The 17593-nt window shown below is 43.3% G+C and overlaps 1 protein-coding gene across 5 annotated transcripts in view; it reads right to left on the bottom strand.

The window, feature by feature from the left end:
• Positions 1 to 13280, bottom strand: part of STXBP6 (syntaxin binding protein 6) — a 222748-nt gene extending 209468 nt beyond the window's left edge. The window contains exon 1 of one of the 5 annotated variants that reach the window (XM_060261556.1): positions 13162 to 13280. The gene's annotated coding sequence lies outside the window, so the exon portion shown is untranslated. Of the gene's footprint in view, positions 1 to 11974; positions 12343 to 12370; positions 12689 to 13161 lie in introns of those variants that run through there. The other 4 variants (XM_060261554.1, XM_060261555.1, XM_060261557.1 and 1 more) reach the window with 4 other exon arrangements.
• Between the last annotated feature and the right edge of the window lie 4313 nt (positions 13281 to 17593).

Genomic DNA, 17593 nt, shown 5'->3' with positions numbered 1-17593 from the left:
CAATTCTTATAGAATCCTAAATGACAGGAAGATGTAAATAACAATAAGTCTGAAGGCAACAACATTATTTATTTGTCAATAGGACTTTTTTATTACTGGAATTATTGACAATTCCATGAAAACTATAAGGAAGTTGTTAGATATTTAATCTTCATGCATTGTCTAAAACAACTATGTGATTTGTCTCCTCACTGATAGGTTTTCTTAAATAGGATTACCAACAATGAAAAGATAGCTCTTGCATCTGCTAATATCCTTTATATTGTAAAGGGGGGGGGCATCCTCCAATGCCCAAATCACATAAAGAACTAGAGTTCTGACTGTGTGAATGTGACCTGTCTTGTATGAATCCAGTGACAAAGCAAAGTCTCCCAGATCTGTGCAAACATAACTACTGAAACAGAATGAGCTGACAGACTGATAACCAAATTTTCAAAATATTAACACCTATCATATTTTTTATTCCATTCCTCCTCCAACGAGCTCAGGGCAAGATTCTCTGTTCCCATTTTATCCTCATAATAACCATATAATGTAGATTATGCTTCAAGCAAGCAACTAGTCCAAGGTCATCCAGTGAATTTCATGAGTGAACAGGAATTAGAACCTGGGTATCCACAGCGTTCTCTGACACTAACCACTGCACCCACTGTCTCTAAAATAACACCTTCCATATTCATTCCTCCTTTATTCTCCTGGGGTGTGGAAGGCTCAATCAATAATTTGAGCAGCCAGCTGTAACAAATCCTAAAATCCCACAGAATAGGCACCTGCATTTGTAATGGCTCACTATGCTGCAGCAGTTCAACTGCAGAGCATGCAGAAACAAAAGTGAAAGGCATCACCTTCAACTAGTACCATGCTGGAACACAGAAATATGAAAGTCCAGCAAGATGAAAATGCCAATGGCAGATTGCCACACTGACATTACAGGGAAATCATGAGAAAGAAATTGATGACAGACAATATTACCCCACCAGCACCTTAGGGACCAACAACATTTTCAGGGAATGAACTCTCAAAAGCTCATATCCTGAAAACCTTGTTGGTCTCAAAGGTCCTACTGGGCTCAAATCTAGTGTTCTACTGCAAACCAACATGGCTGCTCTCTGAAAATTGTTAGCCATCACTAATTGGTATGTACAGAGGAAAAAATGGACAGAATTAAACAGTTGGCTATAGTGGTTTGGCCTCAAATAATAAAGACATTTGGGATGTGGAAGAATTTATATTTCCCCACAAAAATTCAAGCAGTGGGGGGAGGTGTAATACCTGAACCTTTAGAAACCTAGTCACCACCATCTATTCAGTGCAGTGATTACCGAAGTTATTCACTACACAAAATATTCCACAGAGAGTCTAGTATTTTTAAGTGTTAATTTGTGAATCCCAGAGGCTGACCACATGACTTCTAGCCAATAACTCCTAGCAGCACATGGTCACCAAAGGATATTAGCAGATACAAGAGCTAGCAGCATAATATGCATCACTGATATCCAATGTCCAATCAAAAGCATCATTTGATATTAAGAACAGGCCCAAAGGTTCTAGCTGGTCCATCTGCCCAAATCTCTACTCAGAAAGTGGAATCTGCAGACAGTATTACTGAACTTCTAAACCCTTGCTCAGCTCAAAAGCATAACCCTGCTAAGACATAATTTCTATGTAGGAATGTAATGGATATGTGAAGTGTTGTATATATACATTGCACTGAATAAACTATCCATGGTGGCAGAAGCCCCTCTAGTAAGGCTTTTATATAACAAAAAAAAATGGCACTGACTACATGTAGACAGCTACATACATACTGCTGAGGAGTCACTTCTTTGCACTGCATGATACCTTCCAAATCAAAGAAATCAACACTAATTACCATTGCTTGCTATCCAGAGAGAACAGAAAGGCATCCACCCAACTGGAGTCTAAACCATCCTAGAGCCTGCAGCATCACATTGGGATGTTACTTATCCTGTTTAATTTTTGTTTGATAGTTTGTTTACTTATATAAGTATTTACTTTTTCTATTTATTTTCTATGAGCAAAGGAAAATGTATTTAGAATATGGAACACTGGTCAATAGTGTTTGAAGTGAGCTGTATATGTTGGCTAACAGCATTTTAATTCAACATTAGGACATTTGACATTGGGGGAGTGGGCTCCCTCAGGGTGTCCTGCCTCCCAAGGGAAAGTGCATGCGCAATACATCGCCTCTCCTTTCCCGGTGTAGTGAACGCTGCGTGGTCACTGTCTGGCTATGCCTGGCAGATGGTCACTGCAATGGCCTCTCCTACATTACTGCATCCGTGGCAACACCTTCTCGCTGGTCCCCCCCCCCCCCCCGTTTTCACAGAGTTTGCCACGTCATGGTGTGACCGAATGTCCGGCAGTATAACTGGATGGGCAGGCTGGGCTCACCAACCTCGCCAGCCAAGAGAAGGAAAACTCTAACATCAAGCCCAGGCAGACAGAGCTCGTTAATGTAACATCTACCACCTGGAGGACTCGCTGCCGGCGTCCCGGCTTACTGGGCCATGGCAGATGACCCCATGGTAAAAGGGTGGAGCCAGTACTGTGCACACTGCGCTTCACCTAAAAATTCCTCTGCACAGGCCTGAAGGGTATCCACATCCACAACCCACAACATACCAAGTCCTGCAGCGATGGGCAAGGGGCGAAACGGCAGGTGGAAGATGCCACAGGAAGCCGCAGTCCCGATCCTGCATGTAGGCGGTTCAGAGTATTGGTCGACTGATGCTGACCCGGAGACGAAAGCATTTTTCGGCAGCACCCTGAATGACCAAGCAGCCTTATTTAGGGACAGCACTGCTTGCTCCGTATGGAGAGGAGCCTAGAAAAGGTGGCCTAAACAAAGCTCGTCTCCTCCCCCCCCCCCAGTTGGCTAGCCGCGGTCAACGGGCATCCTTACTTGAGGTCAAAAAATAACAACAAAGAAAAGGCATGCACCTGCCTCACAAAGTGTGCAAAGACTAAAGTTTGCGTGTTGGAACATCAGAACCATGTTTGACACAGTAGACAGTGGTCGCCCTGAACGACGCTCTGCTCTAGTTGCCCACAAACTTCTCAGGTTGAATATCGACATAGCAGCTCTCAGTGAGGTCCGTTTCCCTGAGGAAGGTAGTCTTCAAGAACACGGTGCTGGCTATACCCTCTACTGGTCGGGTAAGTCAAAGGCTGAGAGCCGCCTTTCTGGCGTTGGCTTCATGGTCAGGAATTCCATTGCCTCTAAACTCGAAAACCTGCCAACAGGTCACTCAGATCGCATCATGTCTATGCGCCTCCCTCTTCAAAACAAGCAGCATGCAACACTCTTCAGTGTGTATGCCCCAACCCTTCAAGCAGATTCTGTAGAAAATAATAAGTTCTATGCTGATCTACGCAACCTTGTACGGAAGACCCCTACAGAGGACAAGGTGATCATCCTTGGCGACTTCAATGCCAGAGTAGGTAAAGACTCGGAAGCCTGGAAAGGAGTACTTGGCAAACACGGCATTGGCAACTGCAATGATAACGGGCGCCTCCTGCTAGAATTCTGCACGGAGCATCAGCTCACCATTACCAACACTATCTTCCAGCAGAAGAACAGTCTGAAGACAAGCTGGATGCACCCACGGTCCAAGCATTGGCACCTTATTGACTACATTCTGGTGCGCCAGAGAGACCTTCGAGATGTCTTACACACCCGAGTAATGCCCAGTGCAGAATGTCATACGGATCATCGTCTTGTACGCTGCAATCTCCATCTTCACTTTAAATCTACACCCAGGAGAGGCGGTATCCCCCGGAGGAAGTTTCAGGTTGGCAGCCTTCAGCCTTCAATTTATTATTATTATTATTATTAGTCAGCCAAAGTTAGAGCTGCCTTCCAGGCAAAACTCCAGACAAGAATTGAGGACCCCAGTTGCCTCACAGATCCTTCTCCAGAAGCACTCTGGGAACTACCTAAAAACTACCATCCTGTTGACCTCTGGGTTCTCCACAAGGAAGAACAAGGACTGGTTTGACAAGAACAATCAAGAGATCCAAGAATTACTGGCGAAAAAGAGATCTGCCTACCAAGCACATGTTGCTCAGCCCTCCTGTCCCGGGAAAAAAGCAACCTTTCACGCTGTGTGTAGCAACCTCCAGCGCAAGCTTTGAGACATTCAGAACGAGTGGTGGACCAAGGTTGCAGAGAACCCAGCTGTGTGTAGACACTGGTGATTTAAGAGTTTTATGTTGTAAGCTGCCCTGAGCCCGCTTCGGTGGGGTAGGGCGAGATATATAAATCGAATTATATATATATATATATATATATATATATATATATATATATATATATATATATATATATATATATATATATATAAATATATAAAGAGGGTTCTACGAAGCCCTGAAGGCAGTATATGGTGCATCATATCAGGCTCAGAATCCCTTGCGTAGTGCAGATGGCCAAGTGCTTCTCACAGACAAGGCATCCATACTGAACCAGTGGTCGGAGTATTTTCAGGTTCTCTTCAGTGCCAACCGCATAGTTCAAGATTCAGCAATCCACCTCACCCCACTTCAACCAGTGAAAACAGAGCTGGATGAGATCCCCACCCTAGAAGAGACTGTTAAAGCCATCAAGCAACTGAAAAGTGGCAAGGCAGCGGGAGTTGATGGAATCCCACCAGAGATCTGGAAGCATGGGGGCATAGTACTACATAGCACACTTCGCAAAGTACTTGTCACCTGCTGGGAACAAGGCAAACTACCACAGGACTTTCGCGATGCAATCATCATTACTCTACTTAAGAACAAAGGGTTAAAGTCAGATTGCTCCAACTACCGGGGGATAACCCTGCTCTCCATCGCAGGCAAACTCCTTCCTAGAATACTCCTGAACAGACTGGTGCCCACCATTGCAGAAGAACTCCTCCCAGACAGCCAGTGTGGCTTCAAAGCTAACAGGAGCACCACCGACATGGCATTTGTTCTCAGTCAGCTCCAAGAGAAATGCAGGGAACAGAACAAGGGTCTATATGTGACTTTTGTCGACCTTACCAAAGCTTTTGATACCGTTAGCAGGAACGGCCTGTGGCAAATCTTGGAACGTTTAGGATGCCCCCCAAGGTTCCTCAGTATGGTCATCCAGCTACATGAAGACCAGCGAGGCCAAGTTAGACACTGCAACGATCTCTCGGAGCCCTTCCCAATAGGCACAGGTGTAAAGCAAGGCTGTGTTCTTGCGCCAACTCTCTTTACAATCTTCTTTAGCATGATGCTTCAAAGAGCCGCAGTAGATTTAGATGATGACGATGGTGTCTACATCCGCTATCGCACCGATGGCAGCCTGTTCAACCTAAGGCGACTAAAGGCCCACTCCAAGACAATGGAAAAACTTATCCGAGAGCTACTGTTTGCTGATGATGCTGCACTTGTCTCCCACTCGGTATCAGCTCTTCAGCATATGACGTCCTGCTTTGCAGAGGCTGCCAAGCTATTCGGCCTAGAAGTTAGTCTGAAGAAGACAGAAGTTCTCCACCAGCCTGCACCCCAGGAAGATTATCACCCTCCTTGCATCACTGTGGGTAAATCAGTTTTGAAGACAGTCCAGCAGTTCAGCTACCTGGGGTGCATTATCTCCTCAGACGCCAAGATTGACAAGGAGAGCAAAGGCAAAGGCAACCGTGCATTTGGCCGACTGCATAAAAGAGTGTGGAGCAACAAGCATCTGAAAAAAGGCATAAAGATCAATGTTTACAAAGTGGTTGTGATGACAACCCTTATCTACAGCTCCGAAACATGGGTATTATACCGTCATCATCTGCGACTCCTTGAGCGCTTTCATCAGCGCTGCCTTCGCACCATCCTCAACATCCACTGGAGTGACTTTGTGACCAACACTGAAGTCCTCAAGCGGGCGGAGGTTACAAGCATCGAGGCATTGCTGTTGAAGACGCAGCTGCGCTGGGCAGGGCATATCTCCAGGATGGAAAACCACCGCCTTCCCAAGATTGCCCTGTATGGCGAACTTTCCACCGGCCATCGAAATAGAGGGGCACCAAAGAAGAGGTTCAAGGACTCCTTGAAGAAATCCCTTGGTACCTGTTGCATTAACTATCACCAGTGGTCTGACCTAGCCTCAGATCGCAAAGCATGGAGGCACACCATCCACCAGGCTGTCTCTTCCTTTGAGAACGCACGTATAGCTGGTCTTATAATAATAACAACAACTTTTTATTTGTATCCCGCCCTCCCCGCAAGCAGGCTCAGGGCGGCTCACAACATGTAAATACAGTGTACAATAAAACCATGTGCAATAATCAATTATAAATTCCAATTTTAGATTCATATACAATTTCAGTTATAAAATCATCCTTAAAATCATTAAAATTACATTAGACTTAAGATTATGGTGCTATAGTTAAGATCTTTCATAAAATCCAGTGATTAAAACATAAAACATATCCAGCAGGACTTTCTTGGCGCGGTATTAGGTGAAGGCTGTTTTAAAGAGGTGGGTCTTACAGGCCCTGCGGAATTGATCTAAACATCGCAGGGCCCATACCTCCTCCGGGAGTTGGTTCCACAGTAAGGGGGCCGCTATAGAGAAGGCCCGATCCCGGGTGGACTTCAATCTGGCCTCCCTTGGCCCAGGGATATTCAGCTGGTTCTTTCCAGCTGACCTCAGCACTCTCTGGGGTTCATACGGGGAGAGACGGTCCCTCAAGTAGACAGGTCCTCGGCCATATAGGGCTTTAAAGGTAATAACCAGCACCTTGTAACGAACTCGGTACGCCACCGGCAGCCAGTGCAGTCCGCGCAGCCCCGGCTGTATGTGCTCCCATCTTGGGAGCCCCAACAACAGCCTAGCCGCTGCGTTCTGCACCAGCTGCAGCTGCCGAGTTCGGCACAGGGGCAGCCCCATGTAGAGGGCGTTACAGTAGTCCAGTCTCGAGGACAAAAGGAGATTGAGGAAGAATTGTACTGCTACAGCACCAACCCCAAATCAGACTTTTCCCTGCAGCCACTGTGGCCGGACCTGCCTGTCCCGCATTGGTCTTGTCAGCCACCAGCGAGCCTGCAGCAGACGTGGACTACTGCACCTTTCTTAAATCTTCGTTCGCGAAGTCAAGCCGAGAGAGAGAGAGAGGACATTTGAGTACTAATAGGATCCCAAACAGCCTCAAAGACTGTAGTATATTCAGATCAGCATATTTTCACTAACCTTACTTAGTCTGACAGTACTGTGTTTTAAGACACCATGGTTCACTGGAGAAGTACCAGGAATTGGTGGTATAGTGTGAAATAGGACTACTTTTTTTTTTAGAAAAAACCCAGCAAGAACTCACTTGCATATTAGGCCACACCCCCTGATGTCACCAATGTTTTGCTCAGGGCTTTTTTGTAGAAAAAGTCCAGCAGAAACTTATTTGCATATTAGGCCACCATCCCTCAACACCAAGCTAGCCGCAACTGTGTCACTATGCATTCCTGCTCAAAAAAAGCCCTGGCGCGAAGGCTAAAAGGCCAAGCTGTGAATCAAGAAGTCTCCAGTTCCAGTCTCATTTCTGCCCTTTAAAAAGCCACTCTGTCTCTCATTCTCAGTCAACCATCTGCAAAATGGGCACAGTAATGGCCTACCTTACAGATTTATCAGATATCATGGTGTGAGACGGCCAGGCTGGGCAATATGTGATATGGTAAACTTCTCAGAGTGCAGTTGAGCTGTCTGTTTTTAAAATGTTTTTATTGTATTTTATTGTTTTATCATATGCTGTACTCCGCTCTGAGCCCTGTTTTTAAAATGTTTTTATTGTATTTTATTGTTTTATCATATGCTGTACTCCGCTCTGAGCCCTACAGGAAATGGGCAGAATAGAAATCTACTAAAATAAATAAATAAATTTACAAAATAATGCCTGTAAAGAGCTTTGAACACTCAAGCACTGCAGTGGTGTAAAATGCTATTTCACTGAAGTAAGCTTGCTGGCTTCAGAGCTGTCCCATATGTGAAATGCTCATGGCAACAAATTATTTTGTTAAATGCTGAGGGTTTCACTTTCAGTGTGGATTGCTACCTTAATTTCATCCAACTGTAAAATAAATGTGCAATGCATTTAGTTTAAAATGTCAGATGTAAGTGGATATGATATTTGGGAAATTACTCCCTTGTATAGTACTGGCTCTCTAAACTGATATCGCTTAGGGACAGCAAAGCTACTGAGTGTGGTATCTTATGCAGCCTATAACATCACAGTTTCTCATCCACCCCTTACAGCTTTCTGGAATATTTTTCAGTAGTAAATTGTGGTCCTGTAGTTATGTGGCTTTTTCTTATGAAGTGCCCCACGTGTCCATATGACAAACTACAGGCACTATGACAATCTTCTCCAACCTGTTTAGTAAGCTAGAGTAGTGATTGATATCTAAACTGCATCACAAGCCCACTACAGGCTAATAGTGTAGTTAAAATGTCAGGACAGGGTAGTCACAAAAGGCAGCTTTAAAAAAACAAAAAAACCTAGCATATAAAACTAGAACATATATAAAGGTAAAGTGTGCTGTTGAGTCACAACCAACCCATGACAACTTCATGAAGTTCCACCTGACAGGGTTTTCAAGGCAAGAGATGAGCAGTGGTGGTTTGCCATTGCATTCCTCTAGAAGAACATGCCATCAAGTCATAACCAACTCATAGCAATCCCACTGACAGGGCACTACAGAGAAAAGATGCTTAGGTGGATTGCCACTGCCTTCCTCCATATAACAACCCGGTCTTCCTTGGTGATCTCCCAGTAATGTACTGACTACTATGGCCATCTCTGCTTAGCTCCCAAGTTCTGATGAGCCTGGGCTACACTGGGCTATTCAGGCTAGGTGGAGGAAAAGATGACTCCAACCACAAGAGAGGGTGTGAGGTAACTTTCTTCACCCTTTGGCTATTATCCAGAATAATAATAATAATAATAATAATAATAATAATAATAATAATAATAATAATAATAATAATAATAATAATAATAATATTTTATTTTTATATCCCGCCCTCCCCGCCAGGCAGGCTCAGGGCGGCTAACAGACATGGGAGTCCCATGATTCACATTAAACAGTATAACAGACATGGGAGTCCCATGATTCACATAAAACATAACAGTTTAAATATCAATTACAAATAAATTAATTAAAATAGATAAAACATATAAAAATAGGTGCTAAAATGATGTAATCCTGATGTACATAAGATGGCTAAGCGTCTGTTCGTTAGTTAATCAGGTTCTGTCTCAAATGCCAACTGAAAAAGAAATGTTTTGCACTGAAGTTTTTAACTGAATAAGATGATCCAAAAACAGTGTGTAAGTACAGAAATCAACGCAAAAAAACACTAATAACTGTAAATTACATATTAAAGATTTACCACACTTATTCAAATGTGTTGTCTTGCATATATACAAACATACTTTCTGAACATCTGGGAAGCCAGAAATCATTTACTGGCTTTCCCTGTCCCCACTTCAAAGGGACAGTTAATAGATAATAAAGTATATGTCAAAGTGTTGTTTCCCAGTACACAAGAACTTATTCCCTACTATGTAGTTATTTCCAGGTTCTCCATACACTGAAAGGAGCAATCCAACTAACAAACAGCAGTCCAACTAAGAAACAGAATACTTCTCTGAAAAAGCTTTTGAGCAATTTAGGCCAAACTCCAATTATGTCAACAATTCAGTCAATCTAAGAGACCTTTTCCTGTACTTTAAGCAGACCTCCTTAGAGCTCTTCAAGACAACTCCTACATTCTTAAAATACATTTCCTTTTTTCCCAACCGGCTGGTCAATTATATCACTTTGCCAAATGCTAGGGGAAGAAATCACCTTTTTCTAAATTGTCTTATTTAATAACTTAAATAAGTGATCAACTTAAGAAGAGGAGCAATTAGCAAAAAATACGGTTTTGTGCATCTTTAACATGTAAAACAGAAAAAAATGGAACAAATGGAACAAAGCTACCAAGTGTTTTGAAGGACAGAGAGCTGAGATGAACTTCACTACTAGTGTGAAGTTTACTTCAACACTTGAAAGTTCATCAAAAAGGTCACTGTTGAAAATAGTAACTTTCCCTGGTTTGTGACATGGAATCTTTAGGAAACAAAGCAGAATAATGTATTGCTGCACCACAGTATTTTCAACAGGAGGTCTATTCTTCACAGTGAAGCGGAACAGCATTATGTCAGAAGATGTGCCAGGCATTGTTCTTGTCACTTCAATGGGACTCCTAGGAGAGTCTTAAGAACCATTTGCTTGCAGGATATATTGATTTTATTGCTGTTTTGGTTACAAAAGCATTATAGCACTCTTTTGGATCTCAAAATAAGCCACACATATAAAAGAAGGAACACCTTGAAAACACCATATCAGAGACAAACTTGGGAGGTTTAGGTGTGTTTTGATAGGAAAGTATGATTTCAAGCTGGTTTCAGGTAGCCAGCTCAGGGTGGTAAAATGAGTACCCATCTTGCTGGGGGGGGGAGTGTAGATGACTGGGTAAGGCAATGGCAAACCATCCTGTAAAAAGTCTGCTGTGAAAACGTTGTGAAAGCAACGTCACCCCAGAGTCGAAAATGACTGATGCTTGCACAGGGGACTACCTTTACCTTTTTATGATAAAAATTGGAAATAGAGCAAAGGTTCACATATTAATAAAAGCTTTATTTTTTTCCTAAACGTTATTCCTTCTTAATCATACCCCAACCTTTCCCCCAATGGGAACCCAAAGAAGCATATGTCAATTTCCCCTCTTCCACTTTATCCACGCCACACAAAACCCCTGTGAAGTAGTTAGGCTGATATTGTCTTATGGGTTAGCCCAAGGTCCCCCAACAAGCTTTCATGACACAGTGGGGATTCGAAACTGGGTCTCCCAGATCCTAGTTTGACACTCTTCCCACTGCATCATGCTGGCTCATTAAAGACCATAAGAAGAAAAGTATACACCAAAACTGACAAAATGATGACTCAAATAGGAACCAAATCAAATAAAAATAAATAAATGTGGCAGCACAGAAAACATATCCTATTAAAATTCTTAAGAAGCAAGGTCTACTGAACACAGCAAGCCTGGAATCTGAGAACCAGCATCATCAGTGTTTTCATATCTCAGACCTCAAAATATCTACTTGATAGAGAGGCATAAATGTGCTTAGGTCCGGACCACACAGCATTGCTAGCTGGGAATCGTCATCATTCCTTCTTCAATAAGCTAACCACTAGAGGGGTGGGTGCAAGCAGCATCCGTTTCTAGACTGCATAAGAATTCTTGGACCAGCTCCTACCAACCAGGCTTCGGTTCAGTTCAGAATCTGATAAATAATAAGCTATAAATATTGGGGGGGGGGGGGGGGGCGGGATCAAGAGCCTGCTCAGGCTCGCATGCCCAAGCACCAACGACTCAGCATTTTCCCGCTTAACTAAACCAATCCCAAGCTTATGCAAGGGTTAAGTCGCCTGAAGCCTGTGCGGTTTTGGCTCTAACGGCTTATTCCTAGGGCGAGGTATAAACAGAGCTGCCGGATTCCAGGGGTTTGCTTATTTCAGTTTATCTAGAGTAGCGTCACCGAATTTGTCCCGAGCGCTCGAGGAAAACAGAAGCAGCTCCCGAGCGTCAGATTTTAAGCCCTCTTCCGAGCCTCCTTTTAGTGTTTACTCAGCAGAAAACAGAACGCCTAGTTCAACTCCCCGAGACGTTTAAAGAACTAAAGCCACCTTTCTCACCTTCTCTGACAGCAAAGACACACATACAAAAAGCTGAGATTCACTTCTACTAACTCCCGCCCATGGACGTCTTGCCAAAAGGATCGGGACCATTTTAAGACGCCAAATAACGAAGAAACCCGTACCACGCGAAGCAAGGCGCTCTGCCAAGCGAGCAATGTCTTCGCCTAATGGAGTCAAATACGCTTTAAGTGGCTAACTGGCGACGAGCTAGTACCGGGCGAGCCTTGCGCAGATCCGGATACAGGAGACTTCCTTCTCCCCACAATGAGATAGTCCGTGGCCGGCTACTTTGAACACCCGCGCCAGGCTCGCAAGTCAGAATCCTCCGGACCGGAGGGAGGCACTTAATCATTGGCTGAGCTCAATAAAGGGGAGGAGGTGGGGCGCAAAGTACAGAAAGCAGCCTGGCGCGTTTCCCTCCCGCGCACAGCCCATAGAGCCATTGGGAAACGCTCCCAACTTCGGCGCCTTAGTCGGGCTACCGAAGCCAAGTTGAGCGGGAAAACAGCGCCGCGTTCCCACACCATTAACTGCTGCGGCAGCGGGTAGGCGAGCAGCCTCGCGCCGGAGAAGGCTGCAGCTGTGCGCCACCGCCTCCACTGGGACTTACCTACCTCCCTGCTGCCGTCTTGGTAGCTGGGCTAGAAGACTCCCGCCCTGGGCTTGTTGCAGTGGCCGCTGAGAGCGTCCTGCCGCGCCGCTCCCTGGAACACGAGGGAAGGAGAAACTCTCCGGCCACTGGCCCGCCAAGCTCCACTCACACATTCGCTGAAGTGCCTCTTGCTCGGCTCACTCCCGGCAGCAGCGGGCCACCCAGCTGGGAGCCCAAAGGCGAGAGGGAGGAGGGCACGTGCACGCGCGGAGCCAATGGCAAGAAGCAGCCTCTTCGCCTTCCTTTCTTCCCCCTCCTTCTTTCCCATGCCATGTGATCCCTCCTTCGGAGCTTGAATTCTGGTTTGGGACTATCCCGGGAAAGGAAAGGAAGTGAGAAAGTGAAGGGGGGCGGGATTGCTAAAGAAAAATGACTGTTTTGAAGTGCTTTCTCCAGGAATACTTATTAGTTGAACTAGTAGTGGAAGTTTTAGTGGAAGGGACGAGGGTGAGGGAAAGAGAGAGACTTAAAGTAATTAAAACGAAGTTAGGCTAAAATCCGGAAGAAATTAAGGTTATATGTGGGTAAAAAAATTTGAACGTATGACAAATCATATTTTCAGTTCTTCTGTCAATAATAACGCATAGCTTATAGTGCAATACATTTGTTAAATCTTTAAATGCAACAAAGTTCTTTTACTTGCGTTTTGTCGTGGAAAGTGCCGTCAAGCCACAGCTGTTTTATGACGATCGACCCCATAGGGTTTTCAATGCAAGAGGCGCTCAGAGGTGTTTTTTGCTAGTACCTACCTTCCCCTCATGACCCTGCTATCCCTTGGAAGGTTCCCATCCATGGCATTTTTGATAGGAAAACGATAGAAAAATTCCTAGCAGGAAGTCATTTGTATATTAGGCCACACCTTCTGACATCCCCATTGTTTCACATGGAGCTTTTTGTAGAAAAAAACCAGCAGGAAATCATTTACATATTAGGCCACACACCCTTGACACCAAGCCTCCAGAACTGGTTTCTGTGCATTCCTGCTCAAAAAAACCCCTGATCCCATCTAAACACCGGCCAGCGCCAACTCTGCTTACCCTCTGAAAGCTGACAAATTTGGGCTAGCCTGGGCTATTCAAATTAAATCTCAGTAGGATTTATATTTCAGTACACATCTGAGTTCGATCCCGGTGGAAGCTGGGTTCAGGTAGCCAGTTCAAGGTTGACTCAGCCTTCCATACTGCTGAGGTCAGTAAAATGAGTACCCAGCTTGCTGGGGATAAAGTGTAGATGACTGGGGAAGACAATGGCAAACCACCCTGTTAAAAAGTCTGCCAATAAAATGTCATGATGCGATGTCATTCCATGGGTTGGTAACGATTCGGTGTTTGCACATGGACTTTTACACTCCAGGGAGAATTTAAACTGAGTATGCTAATATTGGGTACTCCCTTCTTTACAAAATACTCCCTCCCATATAAGTTCTATAGGAGTAAAATAGATCTATAGCCTAGAAAAGGAATTTATAATAGATCTATAGCCTAGAAAAGGAATTTGTTACAAGCAAATACAGTCCAATAGCACTGCAATGTCTTTGGCTTATTAAATGTTGCTAGCTGTCCTAAAACCAGTACGTCCAGTTCTTCTGTTTAGATTAAGACAAGACAGTAGCCTTTTGCAAATAATTTCTAATATTTGTTTATTTACTATTTAGACTTATAGGCTGTCCTTCCCTGCATTCAGAGTTCAGGGCAGTTTACATCAAGATAAATCACTTTAAAACAACAATCGAAATCAATAAATATATAACATTAAAAATACAAAGATTTGATTTAAAACAATTCAGATGGCAAACACTGCATAGGACTGGGCTTCAGGTTTTGTGTTTAAAGCCCAGATTTTTCTTCACCCAATCTAATGTTTGGATTTGGTGGACCAGCTTGGTGTAGTGGTTAAGTGCGTGGACCCTTATCTGGGAGAACCAGATTTGATTCCCCACGCCTCCGCTTGTACCTGTTGGAATGGCCTTGGGTCAGCCATAGTTTTCACAGGAGTTGTCCTTGAAAGGGCAGCTGCTCAAATCCTCCTGGATTGAATCCTCCTGGACCAAGCTGAGACCTAGGTCTCCTGTTTCATTACCCCACCTATCTCACAGGATGTCTGTTGTGGGGAGGGGGAAGGTAGAGGAGATTGTGACCGCTCTGAGACTCAGATTCAGAGTATAGGGCAGGATATAAATCCAATATCATCATAAGCACTGAAAAAAAATGTTTTTTCATAATTCTCCCATACAGAAATAAATATGAAACTATGCTACACTAAAGCAGGGGTGTCAAACTCAATTGTTAGGAGGGCTAGATCTGACACAAATGGGACTTTGTGGGGCTAGAAAAAATTACAGATCGTATCCAACATTCAAACTCAGACAATGATAACTCGAAATTCACAGAGAAATGGTTTCCTTTTATTGAGTTCATTACAGCAAATGACATTCAACCACAAACCAGAATATCTTGATCTTCTCTACTTATAAGCTTTTAATATTTTCCTTCAGTTGTGTTTTTTTGTTTCTTTTCTATTTACTAACACTTTTTTAAATTTTTTTGTTTTCTACCTTCTTTTTCTTACTGTGCTAGTCGTGGATCACACCTAATTATAATTACCGGATAGTAGATTTTGGAACAACCTGTAATAGTTTGCATAGAGAATATTTAGGCAGTTAAGAATTCATAGCAATGCATAATTAATAGTTTAATGATAATATGGGTTCAATTAGATTGTCTGTATTTTGAAATAGGAATTATTGCCTTAATTTTAATTTTGTTTTCATCTTGACCTCTTTCCTTGGATAGAAAATGGTCTACATATCTAGATACATCTTTATAATTTAAAATCCTTACTCGATATTTTATTGTATGCATGTAAGTATTTATGCTTGTTTATAACCTGATTCCATAAGTTTAATTAATTGTATATGAATATTAATATTGATATTAACTTGTATATTTTCAAAAAAATAAAATATAAAAATGAATAAAATGTAATGTGAGGTAGTGGAGATATAAACTTTATAAATTATACTAGCAGGGCTTTTTTTGTAGCAGGAACTCCTTTGTCTATTAGGCCACACACCCCTGATGTAGCCAGTCCTCCTGGAGTTTACAGTAGGCCCTGTACTAAGAGCCCTGTAAGCTCTTGGACGATTGGCTACATCAGTGGTGTGTGGCCTAATATGCAAAGGAGTTCCTGCTACAAAAAAAGCCTGGATACTGGCAAGCACAATTATATGTATATATTTGCTTAAAATATACACTTGCTTACAACTCTTACAATATTTTGTTTAAAATGGAAAGGTGGGAGAATAGTCAGATTTGACAATGCAATTTTTAAAATTAAACATCAAGAAAAAGCACAAGGATTACAGCATAAACAAAAAAAAGAAAATTCTCTGAGCTTGGGAAAACAATTAAATGGCATCGCAAGCTTCTCCACTAGAGTTGACAGGGCTGTGTTGGAAAATACTTGGAGATTTTGGGGGTGGATCTAGGAGAGAATGGGACTTGAGGAGAGGAGGAGCCTCAGCATGATACAATGGCATAGAGTCTACCCTTCAAAGCAGCCATTTTCTCCAGGGGTGATAATAATAAACACAACTGGAACCGGTGTACTCAATGGATAATAAAAGGGATTCACTGGAAACAATTCAGTTTGCACTAAATATATTTGTACACTGTTTTGTGAAAGTTACATTGTTTCCTGTGATTCCCTTTTATTATCCATTTTCTCCAGGGGAGCTGATCTTCCAGCTGGAGATCAGTTGTAAAAGCAGGAGATCTCCAGGCCCCACCTGGAGGTTGGCAACATTAGCTCTCCTCCAGGATCTACTTAGATTGCCAATGGCTCTCCAGTGTAATATCCCTGGTAGGCTGTGGGTTCCCAGGTTAGAGCACTCACTAGATCAGGTCCATTCAGCAGAGACAAGCTGGCTCAAAGCATTAAACCTTTGCAAGGACATAACTCCAAGAAGCATGAGCTTCAGCTGACTGTAGGAATGCTAAAAGTGAAACTGATCTCCACTCCATTGAAACACATTGCAGCACAGACAAAGTTGCAAGAAAAACATAGAATGGATTTTCTGTTACAATCTCTGGGCCCTATCTATCCAGGCACAGAGACCTTAATGGAAAATTTGTTCCACGTTTCCCTTGCCGCTTTGCTTCATCTGCAGCTGGCAAAGACAGGCAGAAAGAGCAGGGAACTTCCTCAGCCATTGAGCTTCAAAGGGTTAGGACAGGAGGTGAAAGAGAGGGGAGAAGAGGGCCCTTCAGGCTTGATTAAAGCCCTTGATGGGCTGGTTCTGGCCCACAGGCCAAACATTTGACACCCCTGCACTAAAGAAAGGGTTGTTTGCCCACTAATATTTGACCTTGCAGAGGCTGACTTGGATATTTATTAATTAATAATTATCAGGGCCTTTTTTGTAGAAAAAGCCCAACAGGGACTCATTTGCATATTAGGCCACACACCCTGATGTCATGCCAGCTGGAACTGCATTCTTACTTTTTTTTTAAGCCCTGATCATTATTGCATAGAATGGTGTGCAGAATAACCAGGAGATCTTAAGATTGTCTGGCAGCCAGAAGTTCTAGCTCTTTTAGCATTATGCACCACTAGGTGACAAGCTAGACTTGGGGGAGGGAGTTAGGGAAGAGACATTTCAGAGGTCTTTTCACCATTGCTGCCTCTGCGTCACACCCCCAGTATTCCTTGGAGGCCACCCATCCAAATACTAGACAGAGCTGACCCTGTTTAGCTTCCAAGATCTGACAAGATTGGGTTAGCCTGGGCTATCTAGGGCAGGTCAGGCTGACTTAGAGACTTCACTTTATGGATTCCCACTGTTCTCAGTCGGTTTTTGTAAATTCAAAAGTGCCCTGCCTTTGTTGATACAAGGATTACCCAATAACTATTACAGCCCAATGAGTGATCATCTCTATAGTTTCTTCAGACCAGCTATAAACAGTGCTCTGAGACCTCTTGGTACAAGCATAGATCTATATGCACCTACAGGTTAAATTTCCAGTTCTATTGAAGTCAGTAGCACATTTCATATGATTCAATATGACCACTCACAGTATTGTGGAGTTCAGCTGTGTTAAAGACCAATTGTATGTATGTATACTTGAAAGTACCATAGAACTCAGTGAGGACTAACTCCCATGTAAGAGTGTGTACAAAGGA

The sequence above is a fragment of the Heteronotia binoei genome, chromosome 21, assembly GCF_032191835.1.
Source record: "Heteronotia binoei isolate CCM8104 ecotype False Entrance Well chromosome 21, APGP_CSIRO_Hbin_v1, whole genome shotgun sequence".
NCBI classification, from domain to species: Eukaryota; Metazoa; Chordata; class Lepidosauria; order Squamata; family Gekkonidae; genus Heteronotia; species Heteronotia binoei.
Note: the sequence above shows the minus strand (reverse complement) of the source record. Positions and strands in the feature narration are given on the sequence as shown.